General features: G+C 46.7%; 1 long non-coding RNA gene across 1 annotated transcript in view; it reads right to left on the bottom strand.

Annotated features, from left to right (window-relative positions):
- Nucleotides 1-1,439: 1,439 nt before the first annotated feature.
- Nucleotides 1,440-11,200, bottom strand: part of LOC115461838 — a 19,960-nt gene continuing 10,199 nt past the window's right edge. Inside the window, exons 2-3 of the long non-coding RNA XR_003940781.1 lie at nt 6,070-6,072; nt 1,440-1,460 (exon numbers count right to left, since the gene is read on the bottom strand). This is a non-coding gene — a long non-coding RNA (uncharacterized LOC115461838). The remainder of the gene's footprint in view (nt 1,461-6,069; nt 6,073-11,200) is intronic.

Here is an 11,200-nt window from a genome sequence, read left to right as displayed (position 1 = left end):
CTCTATATAAAATGCACCTCCAACGTTCTAATGAAGCCTCACTTTCCCAACGTTCTAAAAGTGAGGCGGCAGAGACCGATTTTAGTCCAGAAGTGTCTGCCCCGCCCACGCGTCAAACGTGATGACGTCGAGGGCAGAGCTATGACACTCACGGACCGTGTCGCACTGCTGATTGGCTGTGCCTCAGGTGAAGCCTCGGATGACGTCGCAAGCACGGACGCAAAACAGAAAACCTCCCAGGCAGGGGGAGGAGTAGGAAAACACGCGGAGCGTGTTTCCCTACTCACCCTGCCTAGGAATCAGCTATCAGTGCCCCCCCCCCTTGGCCAGAAAAAAAAAAGCAGTCACTGGGTCGCTCCAGGCCGGCCAGAAAAAGTCTATCACACTCCTCCACAGTGTACCAGCACGGGGACCAACCGCAAAGAAAGCCACCTCTACATCACCGCCCTTTCTCTGGAAGCTCTGTCTTGATGCGTTGATTCTCCAAGCCGGCATTCACGCGATCCAGGAAGGAAATCAGCTGACAGAGATTCCTGCACATGCCAGCACTACCAGCTCGAGCCACCTCATCCGCACCCAGTTCAGCTCCCCCTCCCAAACACTCACACGGACTTCTAAACCACCTTGCTTTAATCGGCGCCACAGAGGAGCAGGAGGAGGACAGGAAGAAAAAGCAGCAGCGGCGTTTGGATAAAAAAAAACACACACAAGTCCCACACTCCCACGGCTCCACTCCCACATCTGATTCAAAATTCGCTGTCCAGAGACGGAGGAAGTTTCGATGGCCCCAGCACTACAGCAACCGAACCAGACCCGATGTACAGCAACAGAGCACGCCCATCTGCCGAGTCGATTCAAAGAATTCAGTACAGAAGCAACAAAAGAGAAACAGCTCTCCCAAGCCTGACAAAAATAACGATACTGTCTCCAAAATACATCCAAGACCACCTCAAGGTCCCAGACAGTGCCAGACACAAACAAGCAGCACCAACATGACTGCATGACAGAAGAGGGAGGAGGAGTGGGGAGGGGTACTGACACCAAAGAGAGGGAGGGGGGGGGGGGGAGGTATCTCTAGAAGCAGCAAAAGAGAAACAGCTCTCCCAAGCCTGCAACAAACAAGGACACTGTCTCCAAAATACATCCAAGACCAGCTCAAGGTCCCAGAGAGTGCCAGACACAAACAAGCACGAACATGACTGTGTGAGAGAAAGAAGAGGGAGGAGGAGGAGGAGGGGGGAGGGATAACGAGACCAGAGGGGGGAAGGTGGTGTCCAGAGACATGAGAGGAGGGGGAGAGTCGTGGAACCAGAAGGGGGGAGGGGTCCTGCGACCACACAGAGGGAGGGGGGAGGTATCTCTGCCACACACACAGTGTCTCTCTCACTCTCATACGCTGACCACCACACACTCTGTCTCACACTGTGTCACATTCACACACACACACACACACACACACTCTCACAGACACGCTCGCACCCACACTCTCTCTCTCACACACACACATTCACACTCTCATTCACACACAATCACTCTCAAACACACTCTATCAAACATTCACACACCGAGGAAACCCTTGCTAGCGCCCGTTTCATTTGTGTCAGAAACGGGCCTTTTTTACTAGTCAAACATATAAACGGCAAGTGACTGACTCACCTGCAAATGCGCAGTAGAGACTTCCCTCTCTGTCCTGCCCTCGCGTCAAGACGTGATGATGTCAGAGGGCGGAACAGAGAGGGAAACGGAGTCAGAGTCACTGTCGGACGCTGCCGCCTGGAAATGAACATTGCGCGCTACAACCTCCACCCTCTCCCCCATCCCCGCCGCCGCTCCCGCCTTCCTCCGTATCGGGCCCCCTGCACTGACCTGACAGCACCTCTCACCTACTACTACTTATCATTTCTATAGCGCTACTACCGTGTGGAAGTGCTGCAGGCAGCAGCAGAGCGATCTGCTGCTGCCTGCAGCGCTTTCACACGGAGGTGAGAGGCGCTGTCAAATCAGTGCAGGGGGCCCGGCACGGAGGGGGGAGAGAACGATGGCGAGGAGAGTAGCTGGAAATCTCGCCCGTTTTAACGGGCTTAACGGCTAGTATTAAAAATAAAAATACAAATAAAACACTGAGGGTGCCAGAACATTGCGTGTGTGGAATGCATAACATTCCAATGACATCACAAGGTGCTGAAATCTAATCAGCAGACCACACTGGGTCAGGCCAATGGTCCATCTAGTCCAGTATCCTGTTTCCAACAGTGGCCAAGCCAGGTCACAAGTACCTGGCAGAAACCCAAATTGTGGGTTCACTGAGATTTCTTTCAGTTCCTCCACATCATTACTCTTGAAAACCATTTCCGGTACAGGCCGATCTCTTAAATCTTTTTCCGTAAAGACCGAAGCAAAGAATTCATTCAGTTTCTCTGTTATGGCCTTGTCCTCCCTGAGTTCCCCTTTTGCTCCTTCATGATCTAACGGTCTCACAGATTCCCTCACAGGCTTTCTGCTTCTGATGTACCTGAAAAAGTTGTTACTGTAAGTTTTAGCCTCTGCAGCAAGTTTCTTACAGAATTAGTTTTTTTTCTATAGAATGTTGGCTAAGTACGTGTTGGTCTTCTTTTTAATTTCAGAGCACTTTCCATTTCTTGGTCAGTCCTGTTAGGGAATAGGACTGCAGTGTTTCTTCTTTTATTTTCTGCATAGCCCATCTATTATATCTCAGTTGGGCTCATTTTCGAAAGAGAAGGTCGCCCATCTTTCGACACAAATAGGGAGATGGGCGTCCTTCTCCCAGGGTCGCCCAAATCGGCATAATCGAAAGCCGATTTTGGGTGCCCTCAAATGCTTTCCGTTGCAGGGACAACCAAAGTTCCCGGGGGCGTGTCAGAAGCGTAGTGAGGGCTGGACTGGGGCGTGCTTAACACATAGGCGTCCTCGGCCGATAATGGAAAAAAGAAGGGCGACCCTGATGAACACTTGGCCGACTTTACTTGGTCCTTTATTATTTACGACCAAGCCACATAAATGTGCCCTAAATGACCAGATGACCACCAGAGGGAATCGGGGATGACCTCCCCCTACTCCTACAGTGGTCACTAACCCCCTCCCACCCTAAAAAAAATATATATTTTTTTCTTTTCCAGCCTCTATGCCAGCCTCAAATATCATATCCAGCTCCTTGACAGCAGTATGCAGGTCCCTGGAGCAGTTTTCAGTGGGTACTGCAGTGCACTTCAGGCGGGCGGACCCAGGCCCATCCCCCCTACCTGTTAAACTTGTGGAGGTAAATGTGAGCCCTTCAAAACCCACCACAAACCCACTGTACTCACATGTAGATGCCCCCCTTCATCCCTAAGGGCTATGGTATTAGGGAGTGGGTTTTGGGGGGACTCAGCATACAAGGTAAGGGAGCTATGCACCTGGGAGCTTTTTCTGAAGTCTACTAAAGTGCCCCCTAGGGTGCCCGGTTGGTGTCCTGGCATGTGAGGGGGACCAGTGCACTATGAATGCTGGCTCCTCCCACGACCAAATGGCTTGGATTTAGTCGTTTCTGAGATGGGCGTCCTCGGTTTCCATTATCTCCGAAAACCATGGATGACCATCTCTAGGGACGACCATCTCTAGGGACGTCCTAAATGTGAAGATTTGGGCGTTCCCAACCGTATTATCGAAATGAAAGATGGCCGGCCATCTTGTTTTGATAATACGGGTTTCCCCGCCCCTTCGCGGGGACGTCCTGCGAGGACGCCCTCAGGAAAACTTGGGCACCCTGTTCGATTATGCTCCTCCACGTCACCTATATCTAGCTAAAGCAGCTAGGGCTCTTCAGCTTGGAGAAGAGATAGCTAACGAGAGATATGATAGAGGTCTATAAAATACTGAGTGGAATGGGTAGATATGAATCACTTGTTTACTCTTTCCAAAAATACTAGGACTAGGGGGCACACAATAAAGCTACTAAGTAGTAAATTTAAAACAAATTGGAGAAACTATTTCTTCACTCAACTAGTAATTAAACTATGGAATTTGTTGCCAAAGAATGTAGTAAAAGCAGTTAGATTAGCAGGGTTTAAAAAAAGTTTGGATAATTTCCTAAAATAAAAGTCTATAAGCCATTATTAGGATGAATTTGGGAAAATCCATTGCTTATTTCTAGGATAAGCAGTATAAAATCTGTTTTACCATTCTGGGATCTTGTCAGGTTCTTGTGACCTGGATTGGCCACTGTTGGAAATAGGATACTGGGCTTGATGAACCTTCTATCTGACCCAGTATGGCAACATTTATGTTCTTATGTTCTTAAGATTGAACTCAAGGGCACATACAATTTTGTTAGATACATGTTTGTCCATCTTTTGAAGGAGTTCTTTTCTATTTTTATGGTTAGTTTTTGGGTGGTTTTGGGCCTATAGGCTAAAGGGAAGTTAGGTTAAATTAGGCTTTGCTTCCAGCTGTGCAGACCTGGCCTGAACTGTATTTTTTAGGAGAATTAAGCTGTTAGCATTATAATTATTGATCCCAGCTGGTATACCAAAAAGTATTGCAACGTGGATCTGGACTGTTTAGGCGAGATCATGGGACAGAAGAATCGTGGTGCAAGGTCAGTAGGGTCACAATGATTTCGGACAATTATGCCCACCTATGCAGGTGATCACAGAGTAGGTCTGTAGAGATTCCTTTTTGATAAGCCTCTCAGAGAATGAGTTGTATATGCTTGAACTGACAAGGTCTTTACATCATAAGACCAATTCCCATGACATAATCCTCATTAAGCTGGACCAATGATGAATTGCCAAGCTCCATTACTTCTATGGTAGCCTTGTCAAAAGCCAATGACAGGCAGAGGTGGCCCTATAATGAGACCAACAGATGCCATGGCAGGTTTGAGGGAGTGGCATCACAGGCAGTCAGCCAATTAAAATGAAAAGAAATTCCCACACATGGCAAAAAGATCTATAAGTGAGCCACAAGAAAAGAGCAAGAGACAGTTGCAACACGTGCTATGCATGCAGTTGCTGACCACTCTAGCTTGCTACCCCACATGATGGTTCTCCTTCCATCAACCCCCTTGTGAAGGTAATCCTACCATCAACCCCCCACACAATAGTAATCCTGCCATCCACCTCCCCATGACGGTTCTCCTGCCATCAACCCCCTTGCGACAGTTCTCCTGCCATCAACTCTCTCCCCCACAATGGCTCTCTTTCCATTAACCCCCCCCCCCCCAGTGATGGTTCTCCTTCCATCACCCCCCCATGTAGCAGTTCTCCTTCAGTTAACACCTCCCATAACAGTTCTCCATCCACTGCTCTCTCTCCACTTCTAATCTGGTAGACTTCCGAATCCTTCTGTCTCCCTCCTTCCCTAATTTGCAGATTCCCATAGGCTGCAGCTCCCCTATCAGTCTTCCCTGTATGGGGTCCCGCCCCTGAGGAAACAGGAAACAGAGACCAGGACCTTGTGCTGACTCTGGAGCTGGCAGCCAGAGTATGAAAATTTGAGTGCATTGTCTTGTGGGATATTAGTATAAAAAGCTTCAACATCCATGGTGGCTAAAATCCAGTGATTGTCAAGTTGTACTTCATTGAGAAAATTAATCATATCAGAGGAGTCTCTAATATATGTCAGTATAGATGGTATCAGTGATCTTAAAAACTTATCAATAAAAACTGAAATAGGTTTCAAAATGGACTCATTATCTGACACTATTGGCCGACCTGGGGGCTTCTCTAAAGATGTATGTATATTCTGGGAGAATGTACAGCACAGGAATCTGTGGTGTGTGGACAGTAAGAAATTTAAATTCCCTCTTAGTAATATAGCCACTGTCTAAGCCTATCTGAAAGATGGTGTCAGTCTTATTCATAAGCTTCTCCTTGGGGTCTACTTATAAATTCTTGTAAAATGTATGATCCTCTAATTACCAGTCAGTCTCCTTAACATACTCTTCTGTATCTATAACAATGACTCTTCCACCTTTATCTGCAGGTTTGATGATAATACTAGGATGAATATTCAGTGATTGTATAGTGGCTTATTCTTGTTTATTCAAATGATAAAAAGTTCTTTTGTCACTATCTTCAAGCTGTGCTATCTCTTTCAATAATACATTCTCATGTGTGACAATCATAGGATCATTCGGATTCCCAGGAGGCTTCCGTGTACTTATTTGTTTGACAATGCAAAAATCTGATGCTTTAGCAGTTTTGCTCGAAAAATAGTCAATGACCTTCAATTTACTTGTAAATCTGAACAACTGAGCCCTCTTATTAAAGGCATTCCAATGAGTTATCAGTGTGAAGGACAGCCCTTTCTCTTCATTTTTGTTACATTTGTACCCTGCGCTTTCCCACTCATTGCAGGCTCAATGCAGCTTACATGGGGCAATGGAGGGTTAAGTGACTTGCCCAGAGTCACAAGGAGCTGCCTGTGCCTGAAGTGGGAATCGAACTCAGTTCCTCAGGACCAAAGTCCACCACCGGCCCTTGCAGATCACCAATGTGGCCGCGCAGGCTTCTGCTTCTGTGAGTCTGACGTCCTGCACGTACGTGCAGGACGTCAGACTCACAGAAACAGAAGCCTGCGCAGCCTTCTACATGGAATGTTGCTAGTGGAATAGCAACATTCCATGTAGAATCTCCAATAGTAGCAACATTCCATGTAGAATCTCCAATAGTAGCAACAGAATCTCAATAGGTAGCAACATTCCACGTAGAATCTCCAGAATCTCCAATAGTAGCAACATTCCATGTAGAATCTCCAATAGTATCTATTTTATTTTTGTTACATTTGTACCCTGTGCTTTCCCACTCATTGCAGGCTCAATGCAGCTTACATGGGGCAATGGAGGGTTAAGTGACTTGCCCAGAGTCACAAGGAGCTGCCTGTGCCTGAAGTGGGAATCAAACTCAGTTCCTCAGGACCAAAATCCACCACACTAACCACTAGGCCACTCCTCCACTAGCAACATTCCATGTAGAAGTCGGCCCTTGCAGATCACCAATGTGGCCGCGCAGGCTTCTGCTTCTGTGAGTCTGACGTCCTGCACGTACGTGCAGGACGTCAGACTCACAGAAACAGAAGCCTGCGCAGCCTTCTACATGGAATGTTGCTAGTGGAATAGCAACATTCCATGTAGAATCTCCAATAGTAGCAACATTCAATGTAGAATCTCCAATAGTAGCAACAGAATCTCAATAGGTAGCAACATTCCATGTAGAATCTCCAATAGTAGCAACATTCCATGTAGAATCTCCAATAGTATCTATTTTATTTTTGTTACATTTGTACCCTGTGCTTTCCCACTCATGGCAGGCTCAATGCAGCTTACATGGGGCAATGGAGGGTTAAGTGACTTGCCCAGAGTCACAAGGAGCTGCCTGTGCCTGAAGTGGGAATCAAACTCAGTTCCTCAGGACCAAAATCCACCACACTAACCACTAGGCCACTCCTCCACTAGCAACATTCCATGTAGAAGTTGGCCCTTGCAGATCACCAATGTGGCCGCGCAGGCTTCTGCTTCTGTGAGTCTGACGTCCTGCACGTATGTGCAGGACGTCAGACTCACAGAAACAGAAGCCTGCGCAGCCTTCTACATGGAATGTTGCTAGTGGAATAGCAACATTCCATGTAGAATCTCCAATAGTAGCAACATTCAATGTAGAATCTCCAATAGTAGCAACAGAATCTCAATAGGTAGCAACATTCCATGTAGAATCTCCAATAGTAGCAACATTCCATGTAGAATCTCCAATAGTATCTATTTTGTTACATTTGTACCCCGCGCTTTCCCACTCATGGCAGGCTCAATGCAGCTTACATGGGGCAATGGAGGGTTAAGTGACTTGCCCAGAGTCACAAGGAGCTGCCTGTGCCTGAAGTGAGAATCAAACTCAGTTCCCCAGGACCAAAGTCCACCACCGGCCCTTGCAGATCACCAATGTGGCCGCGCAGGCTTCTGCTTCTGTGAGTCTGACGTCCTGCACGTACGTGCAGGACGTCAGACTCACAGAAACAGAAGCCTGCGCAGCCTTCTACATGGAATGTTGCTAGTGGAATAGCAACATTCCATGTAGAATCTCCAATAGTAGCAACATTCCATGTAGAATCTCCAATAGTAGCAACAGAATCTCAATAGGTAGCAACATTCCACGTAGAATCTCCAGAATCTCCAATAGTAGCAACATTCCATGTAGAATCTCCAATAGTATCTATTTTATTTTTGTTACATTTGTACCCTGTGCTTTCCCACTCATTGCAGGCTCAATGCAGCTTACATGGGGCAATGGAGGGTTAAGTGACTTGCCCAGAGTCACAAGGAGCTGCCTGTGCCTGAAGTGGGAATCAAACTCAGTTCCTCAGGACCAAAATCCACCACACTAACCACTAGGCCACTCCTCCACTAGCAACATTCCATGTAGAAGTCGGCCCTTGCAGATCACCAATGTGGCCGCGCAGGCTTCTGCTTCTGTGAGTCTGACGTCCTGCACGTACGTGCAGGACGTCAGACTCACAGAAACAGAAGCCTGCGCAGCCTTCTACATGGAATGTTGCTAGTGGAATAGCAACATTCCATGTAGAATCTCCAATAGTAGCAACATTCAATGTAGAATCTCCAATAGTAGCAACAGAATCTCAATAGGTAGCAACATTCCATGTAGAATCTCCAATAGTAGCAACATTCCATGTAGAATCTCCAATAGTATCTATTTTATTTTTGTTACATTTGTACCCTGTGCTTTCCCACTCATGGCAGGCTCAATGCAGCTTACATGGGGCAATGGAGGGTTAAGTGACTTGCCCAGAGTCACAAGGAGCTGCCTGTGCCTGAAGTGGGAATCAAACTCAGTTCCTCAGGACCAAAATCCACCACACTAACCACTAGGCCACTCCTCCACTAGCAACATTCCATGTAGAAGTCGGCCCTTGCAGATCACCAATGTGGCCGCGCAGGCTTCTGCTTCTGTGAGTCTGACGTCCTGCACGTACGTGCAGGACGTCAGACTCACAGAAACAGAAGCCTGCGCAGCCTTCTACATGGAATGTTGCTAGTGGAATAGCAACATTCCATGTAGAATCTCCAATAGTAGCAACATTCAATGTAGAATCTCCAATAGTAGCAACAGAATCTCAATAGGTAGCAACATTCCATGTAGAATCTCCAATAGTAGCAACATTCCATGTAGAATCTCCAATAGTATCTATTTTATTTTTGTTACATTTGTACCCTGTGCTTTCCCACTCATGGCAGGCTCAATGCAGCTTACATGGGGCAATGGAGGGTTAAGTGACTTGCCCAGAGTCACAAGGAGCTGCCTGTGCCTGAAGTGGGAATCAAACTCAGTTCCTCAGGACCAAAATCCACCACACTAACCACTAGGCCACTCCTCCACTAGCAACATTCCATGTAGAAGTTGGCCCTTGCAGATCACCAATGTGGCCGCGCAGGCTTCTGCTTCTGTGAGTCTGACGTCCTGCACGTATGTGCAGGACGTCAGACTCACAGAAACAGAAGCCTGCGCAGCCTTCTACATGGAATGTTGCTAGTGGAATAGCAACATTCCATGTAGAATCTCCAATAGTAGCAACATTCAATGTAGAATCTCCAATAGTAGCAACAGAATCTCAATAGGTAGCAACATTCCATGTAGAATCTCCAATAGTAGCAACATTCCATGTAGAATCTCCAATAGTATCTATTTTGTTACATTTGTACCCCGCGCTTTCCCACTCATGGCAGGCTCAATGCAGCTTACATGGGGCAATGGAGGGTTAAGTGACTTGCCCAGAGTCACAAGGAGCTGCCTGTGCCTGAAGTGAGAATCAAACTCAGTTCCCCAGGACCAAAGTCCACCACCGGCCCTTGCAGATCACCAATGTGGCCGCGCAGGCTTCTGCTTCTGTGAGTCTGACGTCCTGCACGTACGTGCAGGACGTCAGACTCACAGAAACAGAAGCCTGCGCAGCCTTCTACATGGAATGTTGCTAGTGGAATAGCAACATTCCATGTAGAATCTCCAATAGTAGCAACATTCCATGTAGAATCTCCAATAGTAGCAACAGAATCTCAATAGGTAGCAACATTCCACGTAGAATCTCCAGAATCTCCAATAGTAGCAACATTCCATGTAGAATCTCCAATAGTATCTATTTTATTTTTGTTACATTTGTACCCTGTGCTTTCCCACTCATTGCAGGCTCAATGCAGCTTACATGGGGCAATGGAGGGTTAAGTGACTTGCCCAGAGTCACAAGGAGCTGCCTGTGCCTGAAGTGGGAATCAAACTCAGTTCCTCAGGACCAAAATCCACCACACTAACCACTAGGCCACTCCTCCACTAGCAACATTCCATGTAGAAGTCGGCCCTTGCAGATCACCAATGTGGCCGCGCAGGCTTCTGCTTCTGTGAGTCTGACGTCCTGCACGTATGTGCAGGACGTCAGACTCACAGAAACAGAAGCCTGCGCAGCCTTCTACATGGAATGTTGCTAGTGGAATAGCAACATTCCATGTAGAATCTCCAATAGTAGCAACATTCAATGTAGAATCTCCAATAGTAGCAACAGAATCTCAATAGGTAGCAACATTCCATGTAGAATCTCCAATAGTAGCAACATTCCATGTAGAATCTCCAATAGTATCTATTTTATTTTTGTTACATTTGTACCCTGTGCTTTCCCACTCATTGCAGGCTCAATGCAGCTTACATGGGGCAATGGAGGGTTAAGTGACTTGCCCAGAGTCACAAGGAGCTGCCTGTGCCTGAAGTGGGAATCGAACCCAGTTCCCCAGGACCAAAATCCACCACACTAACCACTAGGCCACTCCTCCATTGTTTATGACATAGAGTCCTTTTTCTAAATCTTGTCTAATCATAAAACCTGTTGGTGTACATTCAAATTTTTTTTGGGGGGGGGAGGGTAGATAGAGGGGCTGAGGGGTAAAAGTTCTCATCTGGATTCCTTCTGCTACGCTTTCATGAATTCTCAGAATTATATCACTGTATTACATCTTGTCCATGAGTCTTCCCTCTCTCTTCCCTTATTTCCTCTCTCCTTTTGTTATTATCAAATGTAGTGACTGTTTTATAACTCTGATATCTCTTGGGTTTACGCCATTGATAAACATTATTATCAAATTAAATCATCCTTCTGGAACTGCTCAAATTTAGCCTGTTGTAACTCCTTCCTAAAAGCTTCTAATTGC

The sequence above is a fragment of the Microcaecilia unicolor genome, chromosome 2 (genome assembly GCF_901765095.1).
Source record: "Microcaecilia unicolor chromosome 2, aMicUni1.1, whole genome shotgun sequence".
In the NCBI taxonomy this organism is placed as follows: domain Eukaryota; kingdom Metazoa; phylum Chordata; class Amphibia; order Gymnophiona; family Siphonopidae; genus Microcaecilia; species Microcaecilia unicolor.
The sequence above is the reverse complement of the archived record's forward strand: the minus strand, read 5'-3'. Positions and strand labels throughout refer to the sequence as shown.